Genomic DNA, 18,021 nt, shown 5'->3' with positions numbered 1-18,021 from the left:
ATAGGTTTTAAACGGTAAAAAATTACAAACGGACGGTCAAATAAAACGGTCAAAAGAACAGAGAACGGTAAAAAACGAAAAAACGAACGGTACGGGTTTTAAACGTTTATATTTCAAAAAAAAAGAACCAAAAAAACGTTACTATTCTCATATAAATTGAGAAATTCTTATTTGAAATACAAGCTTCTTTTTTTTTTTTTTTTTGGGTAAGTAAATACATGTTTCTATTTACGGTATCCATGCATTGACTTTGAGTTGAAGGTGATATCATGAAAAATGTAGCCCTTCGAGTCATCTTTACGTCGGTGAAAGAACCAAGCCGATCAGAGTTTGGGAGAGAGAGATATGGTCAGTTAAATCCAAGGTCTTTAAAAACGCCAAAAAAACGTGAACGTGTTTTATACATATTTTAACCACGTTTAAAACAGGAATGCTTGCTGTTTGCCATTTTTTACCGTATGTTTGGGAAGCATACGGCGTGTTTAAAACGGTTAAAAACGGGAACGTGTTTAAAATGGAGTTTTAAACGCATTTTTGCTGACAATGATCCGGGCCACGAACAGGGTAATGGGACTACCGATTTCAAAGGTGAGGATGCGGCGGACCCGAGACACGTGGAACAAGGCTTCGGACACTGAAACAGGAGAAACAGGGCTTCGGGAGCTCACCTCCCGAAAAAAGATGGATCTTGCAAATGAGGGAGGGGAAATAAGGGTCATGGGGCGCTCTGTGGCGCCGTAGAGGCCTTCTATAGCGCTACGATCAAATTTGAATTACTGAGGCACTACGGCTACATTGCTTTTTTGTTCGCAAAAGGCCTCTAAGGGGCATTTTGGGGATTTTGAATTTTCTGCCCCTTTTGACCATTTATAAAATTTTCTGTCAAGGGGTTCTGCCTCCTATACCCCACGATAGGAGAAAGTGAGCAGTATTCTTTTAGAATTTGATAAAAAAGTCTTTTAAATTATATTTAGGGATGTGAGGATAATATAACTTGAATGCAAGGGTAAGAGTCTTTCTTGATAGAGGTACCAATGTTTGTCTGTCTTGCTGTCTTCATCATTGGGGAGGGTGAAAATTCAATGTCTACAACACTTAATTTTTTTCACCCCATTTTATCCCCTCATATATTGCCAAAGATTCGAGGCCAAAACATATACCAGGTTTTTCACCAAAAAATGACCATTTTGCCCTTGAATCCACTTGAGTGCTCAAACATTGCCAGGATGGGTTGAAACTTTCTAGATAGTATGTTTCCATGATACTAAATAATGTACTAGTTTTTTACACTATTTGGCCATCATTTCATCAAATGCTAATTTTACGGGCCCCACTCGCTTTGGGCATAGCTCTGGTTGTGTTCCTGACCAAATTTGTGGTGGATACTTGAATCATTAGATATTAAATTCAAAATCCTTTTCGAAGATATATGGATCAATTAAATCTGATTGTTGGATCTCCCGAAATCAGTCCTGGAAGTTCTTGGTAGAAAGGCGATCAAAGCAACCCCACAAAGGCATCTTTCACGGGCTTCCAGGAGGCTACCATGTGGCAGTCTCTCCGTTGGAGTTTGTGTGGCACTGCCCAACCTCTAATAGAGAGGTTGGGCCTCTCCTCTCTGCTCCTTCCTTCTATAAATACCCCTAAGCCCTTAGGTTCAAACATACCTAAGAATTTCTTAAAATCTGAATTTTGGATTATGAGTTCTGTCCTCTCACCGGCTTCGTCCCTTGATAGTCCCTCGAAAAAGCTTGAAGCCCTAGAAAAGGTTTGAAATCCAATAAAATTATGCAAAAAGTCTAAAATGCCAAAAAATCTTCAAGACATTGTTGGCATCGGAATATCGGCATGATCACAACAGTGTATGTCAGAATTCTAAAAATCTCGTATGGTTCTCCAAAAATCATTCGATTAAGCTCGTTTGGGGCCAAAAATTGTATTTTCTCTCATCTTTTTTATATAAATTAATTTAGTTTTTTGCATAGACAGTAAATATGTAGTTGCTTTTACATATTTGTCTACTTAGGTTAGGGTTATTTTACCCTAACCCAAACTGTTTTCCAACATGATGAAATATGTCGTTTAATTACCATATATGTCATTTCCATGTTATATTAGTACCATATATTTGCATATGTACTCCCAAATCCCCGACGCTCCATTGCGATGATGACATTTTTCCAAAACATGCATGCGTTACGGTGTTAAACTGTCAAATTTTCGATAAGGATTCAATAGACATTTGTAGGCACACACCTAATCCCTATCTGGGGTGCACACACACACACACACACACACACACACACACTTTGGTTCGGTCACTCCCTCATATACATTCCCCCCACCCTATAGAATTCTTTGCATATATTACATACTTTGCAACTGTTATTTACATTCAGACAATATTACCATCATACAATTAGATGTAGGACTAGTTAGTAGGACTAATTAGCATAGGAGTTGGTCTACATAAAAAAGGTGACTGGCCATTGGCCGAGTGGTTGCTGGATGCCTACCACATTCCTAGGCTCCTAGCCCGTAACTTTGAAATTACCCAGATATCTGGCGCAGATCTTTGCTTTATCCATTATTGAGCCAAATCCATTACTGAATCAAATATAGCCACTCTCTTGAAAGGGACAGACATTTATAGGTCCTAGACCTGATCTATGTGGCAACTCCAATCAATACCAACATCCCTCTCTCCTCAACAGAGAGAAAAGAGGAGAACCCATGGGAGACCAAGTGTAACACCCCGATTTTCCCAATAAATATTACGACATGTTTTCCGTATCGTCAGGTGTTGATCGCTTTGATCCCTGACGAAACCCAAAGATTTAGTATTTCGCCCAAAGGTAGTTTTATTTACAAAATCTTCGGTGATTTTTAAATAAATAATTTGAAAACCCCCATTTGAAAATGTGTTTGGTGATGGGATAGAACAAAATAGTTTAGTTTTGGAGAATTGATCAAATTTGTTATCATTTTGTGTAAAAGATTTAAAATTTTTTATTGTCACATATGAGTGGGTCCCACCTGATGATGTGGAGGACATGTATCATCGTAGGAGACAAGGGCAAAGAAGGAAGGGAAAATGCATGAAATGTGACTGGGACATGTATCATCCTAGGTGGCATGTGCATGGATGCCACATGGAGGGGAGGAAGTGACGTGGATGTTTATGTGGCAGTGACAGTGCCAATTGGAAGGATAGATTCCAAATGGAGGGTGGAGAGGGTGAGTCAAAGGGTATTAAGGTAAAATCACCCTAGTTAACATGGTTGCATGGGAATAAAAGGGTCAAGGTAGGGCTAAGACTGTAAATTTGGTCAAGGGGTACCCTAGTCAATTTAATTGCATGTGGAGGTATTGATTAAGAAAGGATGTGTCAAGGGGCATATTGGGGATTCTACTAGGAAAAAGAGGAGTAAAACCTCTCCACCGTTTTTGTCAGAAACAAGAGAAGAAACCGTGTGAGGGAGAGAAGAGAAGAGAAGAAAGAGAGAGTGAGAGAGGGAGAGAAAATAGGAGAGAGAGAACTGAATTTTGAGAAAAAGGGAAAGGGAGAAAATCGTGGGGACTGGCGAGTGGAAGAGGGCTGTGAGAGGAGTTTGCAAGGGGATTTTGAGTATTTTACCTTGTGGATTTGAGAAGAGATTTTCAAGGACGAAAGGGGATTTGGAATATTCAAAAGGTAGATTTCTTTTTCTGATTTTGGGGATTTATTTTGATGGAAGTTACTCTATTTTTGGGGAAGAGATTTGAAAGAAAGAAAAGAGGAAAAAAAAAATGGGAGAGAGAGCAGAGAGGGAGCCGAGAGAGATAGAGAGGGAGACAAAGAAGGGAAGAAAGAGGAGAGAAAAAGAAGGAGAGAGATAGAGAGAGAGAGAGAGAGAGAGAGGGAGAAAAATTTCCACTGCTTTTTGTTGTTAACTTTTCCCAATCTTCTGATCACCGCCCGTGAGGGTGAGACCTATTACTTTTATCCGAGTTTGGGTTGTTACACCAAGGATTCGATCATCTCCGCTCAATATCCCTACACATACTGATTTCGGAACTATGACCCTTAGAACTGTCTCTGATTTATTCTTGTCTCTTGACAGGGGTGACTGCTACTTGCTACTTGCCACTGGCCACTTGCCACTTGCTTTGTGTATCTTGGCAAATCTTATCTTCAATCCTTCAACTAGTGCCAACAAGGGAATAGAAAGATCTAAGGTCTTGAAAGTACAAGAGGTTGTTCTATTCTGATAGAAGATTACGGATAATCATGTCTACTAGCTCTCGTTGTGAAGGGTGGTCACACATTCTTGAGGCCACCTCTCTATATCTCGCGATGAATTTGGGGAATCCTCCTCTAGGATCTTGACTTAAGGTTTTCAACACACGGTGGGTTACATACATCGATCTCTATGTTGTATGCATACTGCTTGGTGAATGCCTTGGCTATATCTTCCCAAGTTCTATTTTAAGTGGAGTCTCTCTAGCCACATGAGATAGAGTAAAGCAGGCCCTGAGAGTACGAAGAGGAATGCTTCAACCATTTTCTTATTAAAGATGCCTCATATGTTCATTAGGTTCATATAGGTTTTAATTTAGGTTTGGGGTCACTAGACCCATCAAACTTATTTGATGTCCACTTGAACTATTTTGAGATCCTGATTAGGAAGAAGTATACTCCCTCTGTGTCCAAGATCTGGTCTTCCATACCTTGGTGCTTCTGAAGGCAAACTCTAACTTCTCAAGCCTCTCCCTCATCTTATTTTTTTCTTTTAGTTTCTGGTGGCTCCTGGGGAACATTTACTACCATATCATCCTCTTCCCTTTTGAGTGTCAATTTGTGACGGACTCGAGATATTATAGGGCGTGTCCCCACTGTAACTAGGGTGGCCTGGTCATGGTTCCCTAGCAATGGTGCTAGGTTGACATTGTCTTGATCCTGGGCATACTGAAGGAGTTGAGTCATAGGGCAGTGCCTTACCTGGCAAATTTGGCTTGTGAATCGGCGCCTGACTTCTTGTTTCATAGAGAAACTAGTTTACCTCAGGATCTTCGGTGGATTTCTGGTGAGGATGCTGTGGTGGTCTTCCAGTGTTAAGAGTGTTAAGAGTGTAACTTTGTTTTGTTTGGGTCTAGGAGTGAGCTCTTTCTCTGAGTGATCAAGTGCTTTGTCTTGTTATTTAAATAAAATCTTAGGGGTTAGCCCCAGTCCCAGATAATATCATCATCTGTCCTCTACTTGTAATTGATCTACCTGAGGGTCTATAAGGGCATCTCAACACTCATTTTCTGTCGAGTTTATGATGACAGGGAACTGTTCCTCTGATTCCTAGTCTGGAGGAGTCGACTCAAGGAAATTGGGAGAGGATGGATAAGTAAGGAATGATTCAAATATTTTAATTGGGTTTAGAGAAGTCAAAAGGAAATGGAATGGGGCTCACTTTGATCAAATAGGTTATCCGTTGAGCCCAAACCGGAAATAGGTATTCTCTCTAATGTGGAATTGTACTTGTTTTAAGGGAAATGAACCTAATGAGGGACCCACCCACCCCCCCCCCCCCCCCCCAATGCCTTGACATGGGATAACATAACGAGTCACGTATGATCGAGACATATATGTACAAATTCAAGGAGTGGCTCAAATAAATGGATAGATCACCTGATGAGTAATGTCGATATTTATTTTTCTCTGAATCAGCAAACTGACATCATGTATGTTACTTCGGCCTCATCTATACATCCAAGGGAAAATGTGGTCTTAACCAAGCTCATAATGTTCAAGATGCTCAATATGGAACACCCTTGTCGAAATTTTCACATTCGGCCCCTAATGTGTAGACGGACTTGGATTTAATACATAATGATTTGGTATTCTAAGGACAACCTACTTTAACAAAACCCTTGGTCGATTTCAAAGATTTTTTCGGCTGGGATAAGAATATATTTAACTCAGTTCCTTTCCGGGTCTCAAGCAATGGTTAACATTGTGGCATATCCTAGTTGATTGATCTATTTATGTACATGATATGTGCAATTGGGAGGGATTGGTTGTAAGGTTCACCTTTGACAAGGAAACTATACATACAAGCTGTTTTTAGAGGAATCACACGTTGTACCTTTGTGGATGTAAGCTTAAAGCGGTCCAGTACAAGCATGGAGCATCTCTCATCACAGGGAATAACGTACATGGAAACCAATATACCTATCACTTGCTAGGTGTTGGATATGTGTGTCCATTAAACCCGGTTCAATCCGGTTCGATCCGGTTTATTATGTATTAAATATTTCATATATTTTTGTTTGATATGATCACATGCGATATAAACTTTTTGAGCAATGTATGTCCATAAGTATTACTTTAAATTGGTAGTCACGACTAGGGTTTGGGTTAGGCAGCCTTTATCATATGGTTGTCGCATTGGGTATGCCTAGACATGTTTGATGTTGGGGTGCGAATACGAGTATGCACATGTTGATGTGTGTATTGACGAAGAATCTTGTCGATTCCCTCATGTATTACTGCCTGATGTAGGTATGAAATAGACATGTGTCACCGAGACCCAATACCTGAGAGAGCCTTGTCACTGCATGATGTGAGTGGATTCTATGGTTCTCCAATGACTGCTGTTCAAGAGAACTAAAGCCAGTCTTCTGGGAATGCGTAAATATTATGTGAGTGAAAGAGTCACTCAACATGGTCTCCACTGTTCGATTGAGGAACATCAAGGGGAGTTAGTCTGTGGATGGTCAGATTTGAATCAAGATAATGTACCGTTTTGTTAAATGGTTTTTGCAAAATATATTTTCACATAAAATGATAACTTATAATTATATATTTGGTTAAAAAGTTTAATCGTGTTTTGCGGATATCGATCACGTACACAAACTCTTTCAATACAGACATGTACCATGGAATGGGGTTTGTTAGTATGAGTGTACATGCCCTAGATTCTAGATGATGATGTTGTTTAGTGGAGGATTGGTATATATTTGATAAGCAGGGGTATTTATGGGATTTGTTAATTATTAATTAATATATTTAAACTAGTATAGGCTTGATGCTAAAGGCTCCATTAATGTTTAAATTAATTAATCAAAATTATTTCCTTTTAGATTCTGCTTCTTCACTAATTAGAAGCCAACTTACTTAAGCCCATCAGAGTATTAAGTCAAATAGGAGAGAGAGTGTCAGACTCTCACTGGGAATGAGGAGCCTCTTTAGAGCCTCACCTATTTAAACACACCAAAGGGGGGACAGCCAGAGCAATCCAGACTTGGACAAAATTTTCTGCCTCCCCCTCTTGAAAATCCATCCCTGACACTCTCTCTCTTTCTCTCTCTCTCTTCTCCTTTGTTCTCTTGCTCTCTAGAGTTGTGAGATCGGTTAGGGTTTTGGAAACCCTGGAATTTCGGATTGGATCCAGATTTTGGAGAAGAAATTTTGGTTTGGCTTAAGGATCTTCTACTGCATCAAGAAGATCCAGATTAGAGCTTGGTTGATCGGCTCGTTAGGGGAAGAACCATTATCTGGAGGAGGAACAACGCTTGAGACTCAACAAGTTAGCGGATTTTAATGTTTATTTTATGCATTAAGTTTTAATAATTATTTGATAGTCATGGAATGTGAAAGAAATCCAAATCGATCTATTTTTCGCTTCGCATTCGGGTATGAGATGGATCCCTCTTTTCATGGGATAGAAAGAAGATGATTTGCTCTATTCTTGTGGATCTCATAATTTTATGGGACAAGAAAAGAGGGGGTTGGGTAAGAATATTTTATACCAAACCCTAATAGGGACTCACTAGGGTTCCCATGGGCAACCATGGGAGACCGAATTTTATTTAGGATTCTCATGGGCAACCATGGGATTGCCCTAGGGTCACCATGGAAGCCATGGGCTGACCCAAAGATTTTTGTCCCATTACTGTTATTTGCCAACACTAGGGTGAGTCATGGCTACATGGTTTTATTGTAGGGTAGACAAAAGGAAGCAAGGGCAGGGCTTTCTAGCAGGGGTTGTATATCTCAACAGATGTGGGGGTAGTGGATGGGAGGAGGTGGTCGGGGTTGTAGGTTTCAGTTGATGTAGGGGCAGTGGACGGGAGGAGGTAGTGAGTCTAGTGCTAGAGAATGTTCATTGTAGGGTAAGGCTGATGTTGTAGCTCTCTCTCTCTCTCTCTCCGACTTTTTTTTATAGGTTGCAAGAATGAGCATGGCAAGGAAGAGGGAATAACAAAGAGAGTTGTAGGGTCTGGGGGCACGGGGCAGAGCCGTAAGGGGATGGGGACACAGGGACAATGATGCAGGGGTCGCAGGAGCAAGGGTACGAGGGGTTAGGGACGGTGATGCAGGGGGCGCTTGAGAAAGGATATGAGGGGTGGGAGCACAAGGGCAATGGTGCAAGGAGTGTGGGCATGCTGGGTGGACCCATGGGTAAGGGTGTCAATTGGGATGGTTTCCGGTACTTGGGACGGGACGATACTGGTACCGGTACCAAAAGTGTCAATCCCAGTACCGTCCCATTTATTTAACGGGACTAAACCTAGATCCCAGTCCTGATTACTAGCGGGACGGGACGGTACCGGTTCCTAAACGGTTCTAGACACTGTAGAAAAAGGAAGAAGTTTAATTGTTCCTAATGAAAAAATCCGATTGTGTTTTCCTCTTTGATTTCCCAAACAAAATCTTATTATCACACATGTCACTGTCACATGGTACTACTAAGTGGAAAAAAGATAAACTTGGTACATGAAGTTGCTTGCAGGAAGAGAGAATAGCACTGAACCAGGATTTTGAGAGGCAAGACTTCAAGAGCTGCAGCTATTCACTTGTTCCTTTTCGTATTCACAACATAATTAATGAAACCCTAATGCATCATAAATATAATTCTTATACCTTATTTTATCTCCCAAAAAAAAAAAAAAAAGATCTTAGATATTTTTTCTTTTTAAACGGTATTAGTATGTCCGGTACCATTCCGGTACCTTATTGGTATTTCGATACTGGTACCGTTGGGAATCCCATCCCAGAACCGTCCCATCCCATTTATCATTCGATACCAAAATCAGATACCAGTATCGTCCCATTAGTAAATGGAACGGTACGATACCAGACTTTAGCGGGACGATATTGGGACGATTCCCGGTTCCGGTCCCAAATTGACACCCTTACCCATGGGTGGGGCGCATTTTTTTTTCAATAAAACCTTTAATATTAAGTATGGTATATCAAAACCGTCGCCTTGTTGCAAATATTAATTTAAAGCAGAAGTACATTAATAAAAAAATGATTATTTAATAAATATTTTAATAAAAAATCTGCAACAATTATAAAAAACCGTTGGAAGAGGCTTATCTGTGGTCGTGGTTTACACAAACCATAGGTAAAGTTAATACACGCAGCAGTAATATTTCTGCCATTTTAGTCAATAGTCGTGGTTTATTAAAACCGCACCGAACAAGTATCTACACGATTGGATCAATAAATTGCCGTATTTCAAATAGGTCAATCTTTCTGTTTCTGTGGTGGATCTCAAGCACCCACTGTCTGAAGTCTATAGCGACGGATTTTTGGTCTACGGCAGCGAAAAAAACCCATTGTCGTAGAGAACAGTTGTTGTGGTGTTAAGAAAAAAGAAAGAAAGGTGAATATGGTTGGATGTGTATTAAATTAGACATAATTGAAGCCTACAATAGGGTGGAATGGTGTTTTCTCAAAAGAGTTTTCATCAATTATGGCTTTGCTTCTTCTTAGATTAATCACATTATGTTTTGTATTCAATCCTCGGAGTTTTATATTCTCCTGAATGAATCTCTGCTTCCTTTATTTCCCCATTTAGAGGATTATGACAGGGGGATCTCTTTCATCTTATCTGCCTGCCCTTTGAATTGAAGTTTGCTTAGACCCAAACTATAATCCACGGGATCAAAATTTCTCATAATAGTGAGACCATCACACACATGGTGTTTGCTGATGATTTATTCTGTTTGGGAGACCTACCCTCCAAGAAGCTTGTGCATTGAAAATATTTTTTGAAAATTATTATTGCCATTTTTCTGGTCAATCTCTAAATAAACCCAAGTCCCGGGTTCAGTTCATCCCTAATGTGAGCACTTGCAATGAAACAAAAGCTTAAGTGTCATTTTGATCTCACCTCTAATTCTTCTTTTGACTCTTACTTGGGAATCCCTTAAGTTGGTGTAGATACCCCATTTTGTCGCCCCCGAATAGCCTTAGACAATGATGAGCTCAGAATATTTCTAAAGTATGGAAGCGATTCTCTCGTTATATCTCATAGTATCTCCCTTACCTTAGGCAGTGATCTCAGCTTCCATATTGGTATAGGTGGCTAGAAAGGAACAAAATAATTTTTAAAAATAATGGTAAATGGTTTTGACACACTTAGATAGACCTAAAGTGACCCTAGAGACCAAGACCATTATTGGAATAGGTTTAGACCGGCTAAACCCCCCCCCCCCTTTTGTGCTATTTTTGGACCAGGTTCAACCTATCCGAAAACAACATTGGCTACCAGGAAAAAAGTATCGTTTTCCTAGAAATGGTGCAGTTTTCCCTTATCGCATGCCATTTTTGTTTATTTCATCCTGTTTTGGCGAGATTTTAAGGATTTGGTGAATCTCAGCTTAGGATTCGATTTCTGTTTCTTATCCTACAATCTTAGTTCCCCCAAGACACATTTTAGGACCTACAAGACACCAAAGAAACCCTAGAAACCTTCCTTTGGCGAGCGGAAGTGATCTTCTTCCATCCAAAGTCAAAATTGACCCCTCTTCTTATAGCAAGAAGATCTCACTCAAATGGAAGCTGAGAACCCATAGCTTATACAGTTTTGGGACCCTAAGGCTATAAGTATGTGACCCTTACACATATTAGGGGAATTTTGATGATTACACACTCATATGACACTTATTATCGCACATTGGAGCGTTATTCGGAGCTTGAGTTGTTGTTCTACTACGTTAGTTCTGACTTGAAGCTTCTCAAACCTAAGTCTAGGTCATTCAAACCACTCACCTCCCTTCACGAAAGTTGTAGGCAGATGAGTCTTCTTTCTTTCATTTTTTCGTTTTGTTTCAAATTTTCATTGATTTTATACTTACTTTCTACTGAGCACGCGTCACTGCAGCCCCCCATGGGGCAGCGGTGTTATGCACAGTTATATGGATTTCCGGTCAAGTTTCGCAAGGATCCGTCTACACCATTATTTTCCTCATCCTTTTATCTTTCTCTTTGGATTTATTATAATTTTTTCTGCTGTTCTAGTATTTTCTTCTTAATTTTCTCTTCAGTTTAGGCTATTTTCACTGCTTTTCTTCTATTTCTTTATCATCGTTTTCATCATTTTAGTCTCTCAATTATTTTAATTTGAATGTTTTCTTCTATTTAAGTTTGTTTAATATATTTTTTTTACCATTTTTTGGTCGATTTATATAGGTTGTTGATCCATTCTCCACCCTTTTTTTCATGTTTTTCACCTTTTAGGCTAGATTAGTCATAGGGGCATTTTGGTAATTTTGTACACACTTTTTTTTTTTCTTGATATAATATAGGTCTCATCACCATGTTTAGGATACTCGTCCCGATCTAACTTTCGCTTCACTGAGGAAAGCTCTCAGAAGTTCTCCCAGTGGCAAGCTCGCTCGGTTGGGATCTTTCTCAAGAACCTCTCTCGTGATGAGCTCTCAGATAGGTCTTTTCATGGCCATGCCATTGGATTCCCTAAGCCACCTAAGGATCTCTTCAGTCAGTTTTTGGGAAACCTTTGGGAACCTTTTGGTGCAATCTCCATCAAGTGTTTCGATAAGGGCAGCTTTTCTGTTGTCTGTTACCTCCCCTCGCAGCGATCGAATCTCATGGACCACGCTCCCTAGTGGTTTGAAACTTGCTTGCTTCATCTGGTTCGGCACTCAGTTGATGATCCCTACTTCGTCTTTGAACCTGACACTGTCCCCTTGTGGCTTCAAGTGCATCAGGTTCCCCAGGCTTGTCTTAACTCAAAAATTTTGCAGTGTTGCCTTGGTGATATCGACCGCCTATTGGAGTTCATGTTTAATTCTGAGGAACTGGGTCTCCCACCTAACATAGTTTGCATTCGGGTGATCATCGACAAGCGCAAGCCTCTGGTACTGTCCTCTACAGTTACTGACCCTTCGGGTTCCTCTTTCCCTGTTCGCATCAGCTACAAGTTAAAGTTTCTATGCTTCTGTTGTGGTCGTATTTATCATGACCTCTCTAACTGTCCATACATCCGTGGGAACCCAGCAACTCCTCTTCCACCACTTGGCTTCTATAACGGCACGCTGTCCCCACCACTGCTTATCAACAATGTGTCTGGTTTGGCCCACGTTCAGGGCTTGGTTGCTTCTGGATCACCTTCTTCCTCAGATATGGATATCTCAACCACAGCCACTCCGCCGGTTAGTTCAATGGCGTGTCCAACTGCACCGTTCTCTACCGGGATCATGGCCGTTGAATCTGACCCCCAAGCAATCCACAATGCCTCTAGTCCTTCTATGTTCAGCTCTACCTTCCTGCCCCCTCTTGAAAGTAATGGTCCTGCACCACTGCCATCCTTATTTTCCATGGTGGAAGATTTACACTGGATGCCACTGGTTCCAACGCCTACTGTGACCTGTCAGAGCTCTCGCATGGCACCTACCTCTGGTTCCAGTACATTCATGGGTTCTTTTGTTGGGCTGCAATATACGGGCCCGTGTTCTAGTGCCTCTTCCCAGGTTTTTGCTACGGCCTCTCTCAACTCGGGTTTGTTCTTCGGTTCCAACCTTGCTGCTCCGGCCCCAAAGAAGTGAAAGTTGTCCCAACATAACTGAAGTGCCCCTATCCTGTTGGAATTTGCAACAATTAAGGACTCCCTATCTCAATCGTTGCTCTCCTCTTCTGATCCTCGTGCACTCATCTGCCTCTTGAAAGAATGGCTTCATGAACTCTCCCCTCAAGCTCCTTTTGAAATTGACTTACGCCAGCATGCACCGGTCCACCCTCCTGTTTCTTTGTCTCCTGTCTCTTTGAATCCTGGTTTCTCTGTCACCGATCCCGACATGCCAGACCCTATCCAGGTAAGTACTTCCAACTCTTCTTGTGGTGATTTTTCTAGTTACCTCTGTGTATATTTCATGCTTATGCTCTCAATTGTTTTAAGTTGGTTTTTATTGGATCGTAAGTCTAGAGCAAGGGAATTCTTCCCTCGAAGGTGTTAGTTTCTTCTCCTTTCCTTTTTAATGCATTTTCTGCTTTATTTTAATTTCACATTGTGCAGACCTTTCTTTTACTTTGTTCACTTTGTGCTCATCATGAAAATATTATCTTGGAATGTCAGGGGAATCAATAACTCCTTCACTAAAAGTTGCATCACCTTTCACCTTAAAAAACACCAACCAGACCTTGTTTTTCTTTGTGAAACCAAATGTTCAAACCACCTCGCTCTGCAGTTTAAGTTCTTACATAATAATTTTAAAACTTTGACCACTTGCAACAGCTCTGGCACTAGAGGTTTGAAGGGTGGATATTGGGTTCTTTCGCCCCCCTCCCTCACTTCGACAATCGTCCACTCTCACCCATCCTTTGTCGCCATCAATGTCACAGACGCCCTACATACGGATTTCATTATAATTTTTATTTATGCACTCCCTCAGGCCTGTGATCGTATCTCTCATTGGAATGACTTACACTCCTTTTTGGCCAACATTACTTGTGGTTTTGTTTTAATGGGTGATTTTAATGAGCTCACTTCAAGCTCAGACAAACTTGGGGGCTGGGCCTTCTCACCCCACTCCTCTTCCAACCACCTGCTTAATCTTATCGATGATTTCTACCTAGCCCACATCCTTCCCTATGGCTCCCGTTTCACATGGACAAATAAACAGAAGCCCCCCAGGCTTATCAAAGAATACCTTGACCATTGTTTGGTCTCACCTTTGTGGCTCTCTATCTTTCCAAACCCCACACTCACCAAGCTCCCATCCGTTGGATCCAACCACAATCTCAGACTCCTAACCACCAATCCCACCAAGAGGATTTTTAAAAAACTTTTTCATTATCAAGAGGCTTGGTTGCACCACCCTGACTTTTTTAATTTTGGCTCTTCCAAATGAAAATTGCTGTAGAATGATGCTTTACAATCCAAGTTGAGCTCTTTAGGCCGACTACATAGAGTTTGGAATAAAAACATCTTTGGCAATCTTGAAACCTTAAAACATCACTAATTTGATACTTTTGCCTTAATTGACAATGACCTCACTATGGATTCCAGCCCTCAATCTTTCTCTGAACTTCAACACATTGCCTCTAGAATCCAATGGATCTCTACTGCTGAAGAAACCTTTTGGATGCAGAAATCGAGACATTCCTTTATCACTGTTGGCGATCGCAACACGAAGTTTTACCATGCTATTGCTAGAACAAACATCCACAAAAGATCCATACAATTCATCCTTAATGATGAAGGACACAAAATAACTGATGCAAAGGGCATTGCTTCAGTCTTTTCTTCTCACCTCAGTGGTATACTCCAAACTTCTGAGCCCCTTGACCCCTCTTTTATTGAGTGTTTATTTCCTAGGGTAATTACTCAACCTGAAAACACACTTCTCTATACTACCCCCTCACTCTCTGAGATTAGAAGGGTTGTTTTCTCTATCGGAGCCTACAAAGCCCCTGGCCCTGATGGCTTTTAGGCCTGCTTTTACCATAAGTTTTGGGAAGTGATTAGTGGGGATGTCTTAACCTTTGTAACCTCTTTCTTTAATAACCTGGCCCTACCCCCACATTGCAACCACACCCTCCTCTGCATGATCCCAAAAAAGGAAAATGCCTCCCTTGCTGATGATTTTCGACCTATAAGTCTTTGTAATGTATCCTACAAAATTATCGCCAAACTCTTGGCCAATAGACTCCTACCATTACTACCATCCTTCATATCCCCTTTTCAGGCTGCTTTCATTCCTGGCCGTCAGATCTCTGATAACATCACCATTGCACATGAGGTCTTCCACTACTTACAACATCTGAAAGGTAAAAAAGGCTATGCAACAATCAAATTGGATATGTCTAAGGCCTATGATAGGGTTGAATGGCCATTTCTTAACAACATTCTGACTTTTTTGGGCTTCAATGACCTGTGGATCAAACTTGTATCCTCACTTATCTCCACGGCCACCTTTTCAATCAAATTGGAAGGAAGTGCTTTTGACTTCTTCAAACCCTCTTGGGGACTCAAACAAGGGTGCCCCTTAAGTCCCTACATGTTCCTCCTAACCATGGAGGCTCTATCACGCCTGCTGGATGACTACAGGGACCTAAATCTTTTTAGAGGAATTAAAATAGCCCGGACTGCCCCTGAGATTTCACACCTACTTTTTGCTGATGATACTTTCATCTTTTGTAGGGCCTATGAGGAAGACTTTTCCACAATCAAGGCCATCCTTGATTTATTCTCTGCTCTTACTAGACAAGAAGTGAATTTCTCTAAAAGTGAGGTGTTTTTTAGTAAGAATGTCCAGACCTCACTGTGAAGCACTTTGTGTGATGTCTTACACATCAGTGAGATGAAGACTTCTTCCTCTTACCTAGGAACCAAACTTTGTCTTTCTCGATCCAAACACAAAGACTTGAGGTTTATCATTGATAGGGTCAAGGCCAAACTGACCACTTGGAAAGCCAACCACCTATCTTATGCTGGTCGATAGGTGTTAATACAATCTGTCCTTGCATCTACACCATCTTACCTGATGACTTGCTTTCTATTTCCTAAGAAGACTTGTGCTGAACTGGACTCTATTTACAATAGGTTCTGGCATAACCAGGCCGGTGATCAAATGAAGATACACTTGATCAATTGGAATAAGATATGCCGGCCTAAGACACATGGTAGTTTGGGACTTAGAAATTCTGAGACCCATAACGAAGCCTTAATCCTTAAATTTGGGTGGCAACTTATTTTTGAACCTTCTGCCATGTGGGCATGGATTCTCAAGGCAAAATATTTCCCCAATCGCTCTATTTTCCATCCTACAACTAGTGCAAAGAGGAGATCGTGGACATGGAATAGCATTGCCAAACTGCTCCCTCACCTTAAGACTATGGTTACCAGGAACATAGGTAATGGTAAAACAACATCTTGTTGGTTTGACCCCTGGATCCCAGGCGTAGCAGGTAATCCTCCAACCCTGAATCCCCCTAAGCAATCATCTTTAACTCTAGTTAATGATTTCATGACTAACACATCTTGGAATAGGCTTTTGTTAAAGTCTTGGTTTGATTCTCATTCTGTTGACAGTATTCTCCGTATAAATATTTCCCATTTTGATGATACTTGGACATGTTCTTTATCTAAAAATGGCAAATTCTCTACAAAATTAGCTGTAAAAAAACTCACACCCTCTATATTGCCTAATCCTCTGATTAGCCAATGGTGGAAATTTTTTTGGAAACTTAACTTACATCCGCGATTTAAAATATTCTTTTGGCATGTCTTAAATGCAGGACTACCTGTCAGAGATTCGCTTTCGAAATGGATACATGTCGAGCCTTCATGTGTATTCTGTGGCTTTCACAACGAATCACTTTGGCATCTTTTTCTATCTTGTGATTGGACTACGCTAATCTGGGCTTTTGGCCCGTTTGGATTGAGAACTGAGCACTTGTCTGCCCCCTCGCTCACCTATCTGTGTGCATCCCTACTTGGCTCCAGGGCCATGAACAAACAATCTTTCTGTTAGTTTTTTTCCATTTTTATTATAACTTGTTATTCTGTCTGGTATGTATGAAACAAAGTCCTTAACAATGGTTTTCAGGCTGACCCTTTAATGGTCATCCATTATGTTAATCGATGGATCTCTGATCTAAATTTGACCCCCCTTCAACTAACCCCACCATAACTGATGCACACCACACACCTTATCCACCTATACTTTACCCCCTTAATATTGATTCTATCATTGACTTCACAATGGACTTCCCTGGTTTGCTGGTCACAGGAATTTTTGATCCCGAACTTGGAATAGCCAAGTGGACATCCTCGATGTTCCTTAGTGGGAAAAGAATTGTAACCAGCGTCAGTCGAACAGCTTCTAAAGATGACATGGTGGCAGAGCATTGTGGCATTCTACATGGATGGAAGACTGCAGTTGCAGATCATATCAATTTAAAGGAAATATGGTGCTGCAACAAGAATCTTTTTAACCTTTTGACTAGTCAGGCCTTCACCTTAATTCCGTGGAACAGTTTACCTTATTTTTTGGATCTTGCAAAACTTACACAAAACTTATCTAAAACAACCTTTAGATGGTACAACATACCCGCACAACTGTAAAACCTTCCTTGCTTTTCTGAATATATGCTCCTTTTTCATCAAAAAAAAAAAAAAAAGTTTCAATCCAAGTGGTGCAACACATGACAAAAATGAAAAAAAAAAGACCATTCTTGTTTTTTTTATGAAAATAGAAATCTTATATTAACTAGGAAAACAAGTACAATGGGGATATGCTGGACCATGCAACGTCTTTACAGTAGTGAAAGGTAATATTGTTAAAGTTATCAGTTTTTTCAATTAAAACAAAAAAGTTATGTATAAAGTTCCAAGGTACAGGTTGGTTGTTGGTATAAATAAAAAGCTGATAGAGTTCTTTGTTGTGTAGCTAGATGTGTTTGATAGAAATTTTTTCTTTTTTGGCTCTTTCCCATCCTTATAGTAGACCAAAAAACCCAACTTCCTTTGAATCCTACACGCAGATGCTACCTATATCAGTTAGAAAACTGTCCATCTATCAAAATGTTAAAATTCCACTATGCTAAAAAAGACCATTCTTCCAAGCTTGTATTAATTAAGAAAAACCGTTCCCCTTGTGGAGTGCTTATGAAGTGCGAAGCATGTACTGGTTGACCCAAACCAAGGACTCCACCATTACCGCTTTGTGTTGTTCCTTTTACTCCGGTCCAGCTGGTAAAGACACACAATAGGACCACAACTGATAATCGTGGTT

The sequence above is a fragment of the Telopea speciosissima genome, chromosome 6, assembly GCF_018873765.1.
Source record: "Telopea speciosissima isolate NSW1024214 ecotype Mountain lineage chromosome 6, Tspe_v1, whole genome shotgun sequence".
Lineage (NCBI taxonomy): Eukaryota > Viridiplantae > Streptophyta > Magnoliopsida > Proteales > Proteaceae > Telopea > Telopea speciosissima.
Note: the sequence above shows the minus strand (reverse complement) of the source record.